General features: G+C 38.5%; 1 protein-coding gene across 18 annotated transcripts in view; it reads left to right on the top strand.

Annotated features, from left to right (window-relative positions):
- Nucleotides 1-14,587, top strand: part of GULP1 (GULP PTB domain containing engulfment adaptor 1) — a 1,414,565-nt gene that overhangs the window by 669,887 nt on the left and 730,091 nt on the right. Inside the window, exon 1 of one of the 18 annotated variants that reach the window (XM_073646302.1) lies at nucleotides 14,077-14,202. The exons of the other annotated variants lie outside the window; for them this stretch is intronic. The gene's annotated coding sequence lies outside the window, so the exon portion shown is untranslated. Of the gene's footprint in view, nucleotides 1-14,076; nucleotides 14,203-14,587 lie in introns of those variants that run through there. 18 annotated transcript variants of the gene reach the window in all.

Genomic DNA, 14,587 nt, shown 5'->3' with positions numbered 1-14,587 from the left:
GAAAAGAGTCAATAGACAGCACTTCTGTATGGACTTAGAGAAGTTACTAATGGCGGTAACAACCTTAAAGATCAGTGTGGAATGTCACTAAAGTTCATAACTGGATTAGTGCCAAATAGGGGACAAGATGATAGGCTTGTAATGAAACGGTCTTTGACTAGAAGGAAAGTAGATGCCCCGTATTAAAATGTGTCACCGGTAAATATCAAGCCCCTTACAAGATATTAGTAAAAGGAGGCGTCCACTGCATGATGCAATGCATTGAATAGAGATGTGGGCATATTCTACACCTCCTCTCTGCATGACATGATAGAGGTCAGGTGTTCCTCTATGGGAAAGGTTTCATTCTGCAGACGTGTTCCTATGGGAGGCTAAAGACAAGCCTCTATATGACGCGTCTCACGGCGATCAGCATAATGTAAGTATGTATATAAATCCTAACACAGTGATTGGCCAGCAAGGAATAGAGGGTGTGTACGAGGAGGGACTTTTCCTCCTATAAAGATGTGCTGGTTTGGCCACCAAACACGGCCGGCAACCCTGCCAATATGTTTATCATGTAACAAAATGCTACCTGAATATCTCAAAAAGACTGCTAGCCCCTGATGATCATAGCAGTCAAAAACTGAGATGATGAAACAATTAGGGCTGATTAATTAGTTAAATGTACGTAGGGTGTAGCATTTATCACATGAACACGTAGGTCAGACACGTTATGCTGCAGCAGCTGAGATAAACAATCTCAGTATTAGTACACAGATGCAGTGTACCAAACCCTGGCTAAAGGGTATGTCACTCACCTTCTCAAATTCAAGTTCCCAGGAGCATTTACTTCATTGCTTGAGTGCTCCCTTGATATTTGCTATTAGGTGTGGGAATATTTAGACCAATACAAATATTGATTGAAGTATTTGTTATTTAGAATAGCCAGAGGAAATACTATGTGATATTAGTGTGGACCTAATAAATCTATGCCAGGTTTTCTATTTGAGTACTAGTAACATTTATATTTATACAAACACCTTAATGCAACACCCTACTGTGACTTCAGACCAGGGACACAAAGTCAATCTATTGGCAATAATATTTTTATACAGTATTTATTGATGCAATTTTAATGAATTTATTAAAAGTTAATTTTTAGTTTTATTTCACTCCATTTGTTTAAGTCTGTGGGTTTTCAATGTTACTGGTAGCATAAAAGCTCTGGAAAAGTGGCTTATCTTATTCTCCCAAAATAAAATCCAGAGAATTCTGCGCTCTCAAAACCAAGTGGTCCCCTATCTTCTGAATATGTTTTCGATTGCTGTAGAGAGAAGAACCCACTTAATTTACAGTCTTCTTTTCTCCATAAGCACAAGATGGGTACAATATACTGGGCAGTATGCTGGCATATTTGTAATTTTCATTCTGCAAAATCCACTGTATGGTTTTTCTAGAAACCACATATTGGTCAAAAATAGTGAATGCACCCATAGATAAATTCTACAATGAGTGCAGTTTCCAAAATGGGGTCACTTTTGTTTTTTTTATTATGGAACCTTAGGGGCTCGGCAAATAGCAGACTGTTCTAGTAAAGTCTGCGTATCAAAAGTTAAATGACACTCCTTTCTTCTGAGCCCTCCTGTGTAGCTGGATAATAGTTTACAAGGAAATGTGGTGTATTACCGAATTCAGGAGAAATTTTGTAAAAAAACTTTCTGCTCCATTTTCTACTAGTACTCCTCCTGAGATTGAAATTGTTGAGGCTAAATTATCATTTTAGCAGAAAAAAATATTTTTTGTTTTCACAGCCAGATCTTATAAATTTCTATGACACACCCGTGGGTTACAAATCCTCACTACACCCTTAGATGAATTTCTTGAAGGGTTTCGTTTGTAAAATGGGGTGACATGTTTTGGGGATTATGCTTTTTGGGCACTTTAAACACTCTGCAAATAAAACATGGTGTTCACAGCCTATTCCAGCCTGATTTGTTCTCCAAAAATCAAAGCTTATTCTTATTCAAACATTTCACTGCCTGTTTCTAAACAATATTTTAATTCAAAAATTCAAAGAATTAGCTGTGATCCCCTGCTGTAATGTTTGTATACTCTTTTGCTTCCTCCCCTGCCCAGGAGATGTGGTATGATCAGACCCTGTCCCTGCATGGTCATACACAGCCATTACACATTACATAGCAGGGGTACATTTATAAGATTATCTCAGTACAGGAATATTTTATTTAAACACATCAAATTGTGGAGATTATTATTATTTCAAAATCTATTGATTAAAATGAACTTTGTTCATGGGAAAATCCCTTTACGTTTGCAAGAATGAAGAGTCAGAAGGGTGGACAGATTGGATGGAATGTTCTATCCCTTTGTTGGGGAGGGGATGATGTATTTCTGTGAGAAATAATGATGGCTGGGTATCTTCCAATGAGGCAGTGGAATCCACTAAGTGGTATGCCAGTGACTGCACCACCAACAACTTGAACAGGCCGCAGTTAAGTTGGTGCACAAGCAGATGACTGTGAGTATATGGCTGTTTTTTTGCAACAAAATCAGGTATGGATATCTGATTGTGCAATAGAATAGCAGGAGGAGAAGTAGTCAGAGTACAACAATCAATGGATGATGATAGTGACACCAATCAAGAACTCCTTGAGGATGTGGTGGGGTATCAGAAAAATGAGCGCAAGGTGAAGGGAGAGGACTGGCAGCTTGAGCTTTGCGCAAATTGCTGGCAACTTGCATTTTCCATTGAAGCAGATGATGTCCCTTCACATGCTAATGGAGTGTTGAAGTTCCTAGTCTATTTGAGCTGGGACATCCACAGCTTATTTTCCTTATTCAGAGCCGGCACACTGCAAAGATTCATTGTCCAGCAACATAGAAAATAATTCATATATCCAAGACGTTTGCACATGGCTCTTGTTCCCACCACAACCACAAACAGAACTTTTTATCAACAACTCCATCACCTTCTTCTACTTATAAGATCACTTCCTTGTTACACAATCTATTTTTTATGTGTGTCTACCACACAATACTCATTATTATTATCATCATCATCCCTGATCAGCCGACAGTTGTTTCAGTGTGGGAAATGTCCTGAGCTCCTTGTACCCTCTTGATTCCCACCTCTAGATTTGCACTAACTCAAAATGCGACTACCAACTCGGATGCCAGTGCTCCTACCATCATGGCTCAATTCCACCAACACATCTAGGCATTTGAATCATGACCCCCACATCCTCAGCCCTCATCTAATTGTAGTCCAAGCACTTACTGTTCATCTCATCCAATGTATCAACTGGAATAAGTTGTGGTGAAATATCTTTCTTAGTCTCTGTAGTTCTATGGCTTATTGGACTAAAGGGCAGAAAATACAGGTACCATTGATGCAATTAAAAGTCTGCAATCTAAAAGATTAACTATTATTGCTGTGGAGTAAGAGAACTATGCAGAACAGAACAATGACATAAATTGGCAGTGTCAATGTCAGAAGTAATATCCTGCTGTGATTGAGACTAGTGATGTGTCATATATTTTATAATGTCCTCTACTTCCTCCCCACTAATACTGTTCCAGGAGGCAAAGGAGGACAATTATGACTGACTTATGGTATTACAACAACTTGCAGAGATGCTGTCCGGTGTTGGTGGGCTGCTGTCGGTGTAGGTGCACATAAAAGACAAACATCCACATAAAAATGCTTAAAAACCCAGTTTGAACCAAAAGGGCAGTGCGGTTGCACAGTAATTATAAGGGTACAGATAACTCAATCCAGTACTGACTGGCTAATATACGTTTTATTAATTTATTTCCTATTCCTGACATATACAGTACAGACCAAAAGTTTGGACACACCTCATTTAAAGATTGTTCTGTATTTTCATGACTATGAAAATTGTACATTCACACTGAAGGCATCAAAACTATGAATTAACACATGTGGAATTATATACTTAACAAAAAAGTATGAAACAACTGAAAATATGTCTTATATTCTAGGTTCTTCAAAGTAGCCACCTTTTGCTTTGATGACTGCTTTGCACACTCTTGGCATTCTCTTGATGAGCTTCAAGAGGTAATCACCGAAAATGGTTTTCACTTCACAGGTGTGCCCTTTCAGGTTTAATAAGTGGGATTTCTTGCCTTATAAATGGTGTTGGGACCATCAGTTGTGTTGTGCAGAAGTCAAGTGGATACACAGCTGATAGTCCTACTGAATAGACTGTTAGAATTTGTATTATGGCAAGAAAAAAGCAGGTAAGTAAAGAAAAACGAGTGACCATCATTACTTTAAGAAATGAAGGACAGTCAGTCCGAAAAATTGGGCAAACTTTGAAAGTGTCCCCAAGTGCAGTTGCATCAAGCGCTACAAAGAAACTGGCTCACATGAGGACCGCCCCAGGAAAGGAAGACCAAGAGTCACCTCTGCTTCTGAGGATAAGTTTATCCGAGTCACCAGCCTCAGAAATCGCAGGTTAACAGCAGCTCAAATTAGAGACCAGGTCAGTGCCACACAGAGTTCTAGCAGCAGACACATCTCTACAACAAGTGTCAAGAGGAAACTTTGTGCAGCAGGCCTTCATGGTAAAATAGCTGCTAGGAAACCACTGCTAAGGACAGGCAACAAGCAAAAGAGACTTAATGGGCAAAAGAGCACAAGGAATGGACATTATACCAGTGGAAATCTGTGCTTTGGTCTGATGAATCCAAATTTGAGATCTTTGGTTCCAACCACCGTGTCTTTGTGAGACGCAGAAAAGGTGAACGGATGGACTCTACATGCCTGCTTCCCACCGTGAAGCATGGAGGAGGAGGTGTGATGGTGTGGGGGTGCTTTGCTGGTGACAGTGTTGGCGATTTATTCAAAATTGAAAGCACACTGAACCAGCATGGCTCCCACTGCATCTTGCAGCGGCATTCTATTCCATCCGGTTTGCGTTTAGTTGGACCATCATTTATTTTTCAACAGGACAATGACCCCAAACACACCTCCAGGCTGTGTAAGGGCTATTTGACCAAGAAGGAGAGTGATGGGGTGCTACGCCAGATGACCTGGCCTCCACAGTCACCAGACCTGAACCCAATCGAGATGGTTTGGGGTGTGCTGGACCGCAGAGTGAAGGCAAAAGGGCCAACAAGTGCTAAGCATCTCTGGGAACTCCTTCAAGATTGTTGGAAGACCATTTCCGGTGACTACCTCTTGAAGCTCATCAAGAGCATACGAAGAGTGTGCAAAGCAGTCATCAAAGCAAAAGGTGGCTACTTTGAAGAACCTAGAATATAAGACATATTTTCAGTTGTTTCACACTTTTTTGTTAAGTATATAATTCCACATGTGTTAATTCATAGTTTTGATGCCTTCAGTGTGAATGTACAATTTTCATAGTCAGGAAAATACTGAAAAATCTTTAAATGAGAAGGTGTGTCCAAACTTTTGGTCTGTACTGTATGTATAATATATTAATTTAAGTGATATATATGGGTGATTAACAGGCTTTAGTATTATATGCTATATCTTGCTGACAAACCATATGGAACAAATAATGTAACCTGCATCAAATATAATTGTAATATTAAGATATGATGCTAGCTTGTAATTACTATAGTACTGAACTTTCTCCCTTTAAAATGTGATTGGTATGGATATACACATGGTAAATGTCTACTGACTGTGACTTATGTTTTATATCTATACAAGTTCTGCCAGTGCAGATGCGGTATAAAGAATAACCATGGGCAGGCTATTCTTGTAACTCTGAAAACTTCCAGTACGAATTGTTAAGAAAGAAAGAAATGGCAATATTTTGTTTCTGTTTTGGTTTTCGCCTGTTTCTTGGCTTGTCTGAACTTGCTTCTATTTTGCATGCATACCAACTTGACTCCAGTTCATTTCTTTTGGTTTTCGCTTTAGGTTTCTGCATTGAGTGCAGGTAATAGTGTGGCCACCCTTCATTTGAGCTGGATATCACATTTAAAAGCACCTCACTAGCTGTGTGTCCTTGTTTGGGGCCTGGTCCTTCCCAGCCCTTATTCACACAGGACGTCACTATGACGCAGGGTAAGGTTTTAATATAAGAAGTTAGGACCATCCAGAGCCTGGATACACCTTGACGTTGGTAGGATGACTTCTACGCTATTTACGAAGTACCCAGTGTTATTTATATGCACTATTGCTTTTACTTATTCATTTACAGCATGGCATTTATTTTATTTAATTTTGTTTCTGTTTTGGTTTTAGTCTTCTGTGATGTGTAAAATGGCAACAAATTTGTGCAAAACATATCACATATTGTTTGAATTCGCTGAGTTCAGCAAATTTCTAAAAATTCAGTACAAATTCGATTCATCTCTAGTTTTTAGAGTAAAATTTCAAATCTGTAGCAAAGTATAACATTTCAATATCAAGCAGCATAAAGTCATTAAAACGGAAGTGTTTTCTTTTCCAGATCAGTTTGTAAAAGATGGTATGATTATTTAAATAACTGAAGGGCCCTAGATCAATCCCATTTTAAGCAATGTACAGATGTGCAATGATCCTTTCCAAGCATTACCTACACCTTTCTGCTCCCGGATATATCCGCTTATTGGCCACCAATAGTTTAGACTCAGATAACCCCTTTATCTCTGCCTTCATATCTCATTTCAGGATTGCTGTTTGTGGATACCATCAGCAGTAACTGAGTTGATAAAGTAGGCACATGGAGAACAAGTAATTTTCCAAGACTTCATTATCAAAAACAAATGTACATTACAAGCATGTTATTCTTACAGTGCATTATGCACTTCAACACTACCTAAATTGAAAAACTCCTTTTACAACATTGCATTCCATTGTATCACCCTAACATTCTTAATTTTTCTAGCAATTTAGCTGTTATAAGGCCTGCTTTTTGTGGGATGACATGTGTTTTTCAATGGCTCCATTTTGGGTAACATGCATTGTAATTAATTCACTAACTTTGGGGTGGCATGGAGATAAAACAGCAATAATTCAGCTATTATTTTGTAAGGATTTTTTTTCAGTTTACTGTGTGACAAAAATAAAAAATATACTTTTTTAAACTTTTTTGGGCACTAATACTATAGCAATATTATATATTATAGCAATAATAGCAAATATGTGTTATTTTTTGTGAATTAACCCTTCAGGACTGACCAACATTTTCTTTAGTTTTTTTTTCACTGTCGCATTCAGAGAGCCATAACATTTTTATATTTCCTTATTTTCTTTTATGTAAATGTATGGGGGCTTGTGTTTTTTTATTTTTAGAAATTAGGTGTATTCATCAGTGTCACCATTCTGGTGTATAAATACAGTTGAAACCAGAAGTTTACCTACATTGTAAAAAAGACACATATGCATGTTTTTCTCAATATCTGACATGAAATCAGAATAAACTTTTTCCGTTTTAGACCAATTAGGATTACCATCATTTTTAATATTTGCCAAATGTCAGACTAATGAGAGAGAGAGAATATTTTAAGGCATTTTTATTACTTACTTTAGGAAACTCCTGGAAGCGGTTTCCCCTGTCTATCCAGGAATAGCTGCAGTCTATCACTTTTGAATCAATACCAAAATGAGAGTTGTGCCTCAGGCAGCACAACAATGTCAGGTGAATAAGTTTTCTCATACAACTCACCTTTTACAACTTGACTACTCTTCTCAATCTATACCCTTGGCCTGGGCAGCTCATAAAATCCTATGGCTTCCAGTACCATCTGCACGCTGATGACACCCAGATCTACCTCTCTGGCCCAGACGTCACCTCTCTGCTGTCCAGAATCCCAGCATGTCTAGCAGCCATATCCTCCTTCTTCTCCTCCCGCTACCTCAAGCTCAATGTGGACAAAACTGAACTCATTATCTTTCCCCCATCTCGCATATCTTCCCCACCTGATCTATCTATCACAATAAACGACATCACTCTTTCCGCTATACCGACAATCCGCTGCCTCGGAGTAACCCTTGACTCTGCCCTGTCCTTCAAACCCCACATCCAAGCTCTCGCCACCTCCTGTCGCCTCCAGCTCAAAAACATTTCCAGAATCCGCCCTTTCCTCAACCCTCAATCTACTAAACTGCTTGTGCATGCCCTCATCATCTCCCGCCTCGACTATTGCAACATTCTCCTTTGTGGCCTCCCTGCTAACACTCTCGCACCCCTCCAGTCCATCCTCAACTCTGCTGCACGACTCGTTCATCTCTCACCTCGCTACTCCTCTGCTACCCCCCTTTGCAAATCGCTTCACTGGCTCCCAATTGCCCAGCGCATCCAGTTCAAATTACTAACACTGACCTACAAAGCCATCCATAACCTCTCTCCTCCGTACATCTCTGAACTAATCTACCGATATATTCCCTCACGTAACCCCCGGTCCTCCCACGACCTCCTTCTCTCCTCCACACTTATCCGTTCCTCACGCAATCGCCTCCAAGATTTCTCCCGAATATCCCCCATCCTATGGAATTCTGTGCCTCAACACATCCGATTATCCACCACATCCGGATCCTTCAGATGGAACCTGAAAACCCATCTCTTCAAGAAAGCTTACAGCCTGCAATGACCCCGCTGCCTCCTCAACAACGCCGAAGCTACTACTAATGCAACCCCCCAACCTACTGTCTCCTCCCTATTCCCGTAGAATGTAAGCCCGCAAGGGCAGGGTCCTCTTCTCCCCGTACCAGTCTATCTTTGTTAGTTTGTTTACTGTAGTGATATTCCTATTTTGTATGTAACTCCTTATGTACAGCGCCATGGAATCAATGGCGCTATATAAATTAATAATAATAATAATAATAACTTGACAGAAACTCACTACGCTTAGATAGCGCGTCTTTTTTTCTCTTTTAGGATACTCCATACAATAAACCAACTATTGTGAGAAGCTGGTGAAAGAATATCCCAAACGTTTGACCCAAATCATTCAGTTTAAGGGCAATGGTACCAAATACTAATGAAATGTATGTAAACTTTTGACTTTGCAGTAAGTAATAAAAATGCCTTAAAACATTCTCTCTCTCTCATTATTCTGGCATTTGGCAAATATTAAAAATTATGGTAATACTAATTGACCTAAAGCAGGAAAGGTTTATTCTGATTTCATGTCAGAACATGCATATGTGATTTTTTATATAGTGTATATAAACTCCTGGTTTGAACTGTAACTTATTAAGCTACTTTCCTGGGAGAAAAAACAGCAATTCTAAAATCTTTTCTTTATTTAAAACTTTACACTATTCAAATAAAGTGTGCAGCATGGTGAACGATGAATCATCATTTGGGGTCCAGTACGATTATAGCAATACCAAATTTATATAATTTTATTTAGGTTTTATGACATTTGTATGTTAAATGTACTGAAATAAAATCATTTCTTTAGTTTAGTTTTTATTACAGTATTTGGGAGGCGGAGTGAAAAAAAAACTATTTTGAAATAAAATCTATAAATATATATCAGTTATGGATAAAGACAAAATCTATTCATTTTTTTAAACACTATTCTCCATTCGGGTTGGTTGACATGTACTGGAATCTATTCTGTAGGTCAATATAATTAAGATTATATCAAACTTTTATTCCATCTATTTTTTTCACAGTGTTCACCATAATATGTCATATCTAAAAACAAATAGTATAAATGAAAATGCCACTTTGTCCTGTAAAAAATAAGCTTTAGTATGGCTCTTTCAGAAAAAAAAATATCAAAGTTACAGTTCTCATAATATGGCGATGCAAAAACAAATTCATTTTTGTAAAATATTGTTTTTAGTATTTAAAAGTAGCATAGCATAAAAAACTACTTAAATCTGGTATCGCTATAATTGTACTGACCCAAAAGATAAATCAGTCATCACTTTTACCGCATGGTGAACTGCACAAAAAAAGAATAAAAACAACAATTGAATTGCAGTTTTTTGTTCATTCTGCGTCTGAAAAATCTAAATAAAAAGCAATCAATAAATGCTATATACCGCAAAAGGATACAAAAAAAATCTTCAACTCGTCATGCAAAAAAAAAGCCCTTCTACAGCTCTGCTCGCCAAAAAATAAAAAAGTTACAGCTCTCAGAATATGGTGACGAAAAAATATATTTTTTATAAAAATGCATGTTTAGTGTGTGATAGTAGCAAAACATAAAAAACAACAATATAAATTTGGAATCTTTGTAAAGGTACTGACCCAAAGAATAAATCAGTGTTATCACTTATACTGCGTGAAAAACGGCATAAAAATAAAGACTATTCTTTTCCTGCTGTCTATTTGTTCATTCTGCCTCCTAAAAATTGGAATAAGGCTTGGCTCTCTTCCATCCTGCACCCTCCACTGAGCGCTTACACCGGGGTTTTCGTGTAAATCCCAAAACACAATTCAGGCAAAACCCCAGATGGAACCACTCACTGTAATGAGGCATGGAGTCACTTTGGACTCCATCTGGTTTCTGTTCCGATGGTGTCCCATCATTTTACACATCTTTTTAGCACACAAGTGTGGACGACAACAGTTCTGTGCACACCTAAAAAGATGGATACCAATGGAACAAGTGCTAAACGGAGTCCAAAGTGTCTCCATCTGCCTTATTATGGTGGGTGGTTCCGCCAGGGGTTAAGTCTGATTTCATATTTTTGTGGGATTTACACGGAAACCCTGAAATGAGTTCTCAGAAACACAAGAATGTGATCCCAGCTTATACTGAAAGCAATCAAAAAAAGGTTATGTACCCCAAAAATGTTAGCAATAAAACCTCTAATTTTCCTCCACTAAACCAGCCCCCTCTCAGGTCCATCATTTGTCACTGAAACTATAAGTAGTTCACACGATGCTGATACAACAAAGACTCTGGAAAAGTGACATGGCTCCCACCTCCTCAAATAAAATCCAGTGAAATCTGTGCTCCCAAATCCAAATGCACCATTCTTCTGAGCCCCACTGTACCTAAATCACAGTAAGTGACCATATATTTGGCATAATTATAGCAGAAAGAGCTAAATTAGCAATTTACAGGGTGCGTTTCTCCAGAAGCACAAGGTGGGCACAATGTATGGGCACTAAACTGGCAGATTTGCAATTCTCAAAAAACAAACAAACTTGGCATGGCTATAAGAACACCTGAGAGCCCAAAATAGCACTGCAGCTGTAGATGAATTCATTAAGAAATGCAATTTCTAAAATGGGATAACTTTCGTTTTTTTTGTGGTGTCCTGGAACCTTTGGGGCTTTGCAAATGTCGCCTGCAAACTTTTCAGCAAAATCTGTGTTCCAAAATCCAAATAGCGCTTCTTCCTGCTCAGCCCTGGGCCTAACAGTAGTTTCTGATAACAAATATATAGGGCATCAATGTATTCAGGAGAAATTTTGCAAAAAATTTAAGGTTGAGTTTCACCTATTAACCCTTGTGTAACTGAAAAATATGCAGCTAATAAAAAAAAAAAATTTACCACTGAAATGTTATATTTCCACCTCCCAATGTTATAAAATTATTTGTGTTGCCTGTGGGTTCAAAATGCTGACTACACCGGAAGATGAATTCCTTAACGGGAACCTGTCATGTCCTGTCTACTATGTAAACTGCCCCCATTGCGTTGTTAGTGATGCAATTTGCATCACTGACACGCTTTTTTCATTAAAATTGGTGCTTATATCATGATTATAAAGCATTTTATAAACTTATATCATACTTGCTCATACAGTTATAGGGGTGTGATTCTCATATTTACTGCATGCGCAGTAAAGCTGGGAAACTACACAGCCTCACTGCGCACGCACAGGGAGCCGCTTGTCACAGCGCTTGCACGGCTTCCAGCACTGCAAGCTTCTGGCTGGCCATGTCATACTGTGCAAGTGCCCCATATTAAAAGCGCTCGCCGGGAGCAAAATTCAAATATTTTGGGGGGCGCCAGCCATGACATGACATGACGAGCAGATATTATATAAGCTAATAAAATGCCTTATAATCATGATATAAGCACCAATTTTAATGAAAAAAGTGTGTTAGTGATGTACATCACTAACAACACAATGGGGGCAGTTTACATAGTAGATAAGACATGACAGGTTCCCTTTAAGAAGTGACATTTGCAATATGGGGTCACTTATGTTTTTTTATTTTTTGGCAACTCTGGGGCTTTGCAAATACAACACAATGTCCAAATTTACATTCCAAAAATTAAATAGCACTTTTTGCTTTCCAAGTTTTGCCATGTACCCAAACATTTTTTTGACCACATACGAAATTGAATAACAAATTATGTGGTAAATTTTTTCCTATTATGGAAATTATAAATTTGGTGCTAAAACAGTATTTTAGTTAAAACATTTATTTTTTTGTTTTCACATCTAAATGTTGTAAAGTTTCAGAAATCACCTGTGAGTTATACAGTAAATGCTCAATACACAATTTCTTGAGGGGTCTATTCTCCTAAATGGGCTCATATGTGGGGGATTTCTGCTGTTTTTACATGTCAGGAAGTCTGCAAATGCCATATGGCATTCACAATCTATTCCAGCCAAATTTACGTTCCAAAAATCAAATAGTGCTCTTTCTCTTTCCTTTCCGAGCCCATCCATGTGCCCAAACAGCAGTTTTTGACCATATATTGCGTATCATTGCATTCGGGAAAAATTGTATAACAAATTATGGGGTCCATTTTCTCCTGTTATTCCTTGCGAAAATTACAAACATGGGGCTAAAACAACATTTTAGCAAAAAAAAAAAATTATTTCCACATCCCAATTTTAAAAGGTTATATGAAGGATGTATGGGTTAAAAATGCTTAAATCACTCCTAAATTAATTCCTTAAGGGATCTAGTTTCCAAAACTGGGTCACTTTTTTGGGATTTCTGCTGTTCTGGCACCTCAACGACTCAGCAAATGTGATATGGTGTCTAGAATCTGTTGCTCCCAAATTTACTTTCCTAAAATAAATTACCTTTCTCTCCATTTTGGACCCTGCTATGAGTCCAAACTGCAGTTTTTGACCAACATATGGGATATTACCACATTCTGGAGAAATTACATAACATTTTATTCTGTTACCCTTTGTGAAAATTACAAACTTGGGGCTAAAATAACATGATTTTTCATTATAACACTCAAATGTTATAAAGTTATGTGAAGCACCAAAATGTTCAACACACCCCTAGATGAATTCATCGAGAGGTTCAGTTTCCAAAATGGGGTCACTTGTGGGGGTTACTGCTGTTTTTGCATCTCAGGGCCCCTGCAAATGAGATATGGTGTCCTCAATCTATTCCAGCAAATTTACTCTCCACATAACAAATAGTGTTTCTTCTCTTCTGAGCCCTGCCATGTGGTGTTTGACTACATATCAGGTATTGCCATATTTGGGACAAGTTGCGTAATACATTTCAGGGTCCATTTTCTCCTATTCCCCTTTTTGTTTGGTATGAATATCCGGTTTAAGGATATAAGCATTGAAAGCTTGAAAATTGCAAATTTTTATACATTTTCATCACATTTCAGATATTTTCACAAAAACGAAAAACTTATCGACTAAAATTTACCACTAGCATAAAGTGCAATATGTCATGAAAAAAACAATCACAGATTCACCACAATATGTGGAAGCATTCTGGAGTTATTACCACATAAAGTGACACTGGTCAGATTTTAAAAATGGGGCTTGGTCATTAAGGTTAAAATTGGCTTTGTCACTAAGGGGTTAACATGTTACCTCTATTTTGCAGTTCAATATAATTATGGGGATGCCCAATGTACAGTACAGACCAAAAGTTTGGACACACATTCTCATTTAAAGATTTTTCTGTATTTTCATGACTTTGAAAATTGTACATTCACACTGAAGGCACCAAAACTATGAATTAACACATGTGGAATTATATACTTAACAAAAAAAGCGTGAAACAACTGAAAATATGTCTTATATTCTAGGTTCTTCAAAGGAGCCACCTTTTGCTTTGATGACTGCTTTGCACACTCTTGGCATTCTCTTGATGAGCTTCAAGAGGTAGTCACCGGAAATGGTCTTCCAACAATCTTGAAGGAGTTCCCTGAGATGCTTAGCACTTGTTGGCCCTTTTGCCTTCACTCTGCGGTCCAGCTCACCCCAAACCATCTCGATTGGGTTCAGGTCTGATGACTGTGGAGGCCAGGTCATCTGGCGTAGCACCCCATCACTCTCCTACTTGGTCAAATAGCCCTTACACAGCCTGGAGGTGTGTTTGGGGTCATTGTCCTGTTGAAAAATAAATGATGGTACAACTAAACGCAAACCGGATGGAATAGCATGCCGCTGCAAGATGCTGTGGTAGCCATGCTGGTTCAGTATGTCTTCAATTTAGAATAAATCCCCACTGCGCATTCGCTATGACGAGCGGCTACGGCCGCACACCGTGAAGCTGGGAACTTCACTGCGCAAGAGCGGGGAGCAGCTCGTTATAGCGCATGCGCAGTGAAGCTGGTAACTACACAGCCTCACTGCGCATGCGTGGTGGCTCCCAGAGCTGCAAAGCTTTACTGCCTGGCCGTATCATACTGTGCAAGCATCCATAACTTCAGCGCTCACCGGGAGCAAAATTCAAATACATGGGTGGCGCCAGC

This window comes from Phyllobates terribilis, unplaced genomic scaffold (genome assembly GCF_046119375.1).
Source record: "Phyllobates terribilis strain yellow unplaced genomic scaffold, ASM4611937v1 Scaffold_9__5_contigs__length_417890890, whole genome shotgun sequence".
In the NCBI taxonomy this organism is placed as follows: domain Eukaryota; kingdom Metazoa; phylum Chordata; class Amphibia; order Anura; family Dendrobatidae; genus Phyllobates; species Phyllobates terribilis.
This window is presented reverse-complemented; position numbering and strand designations above follow the sequence as displayed.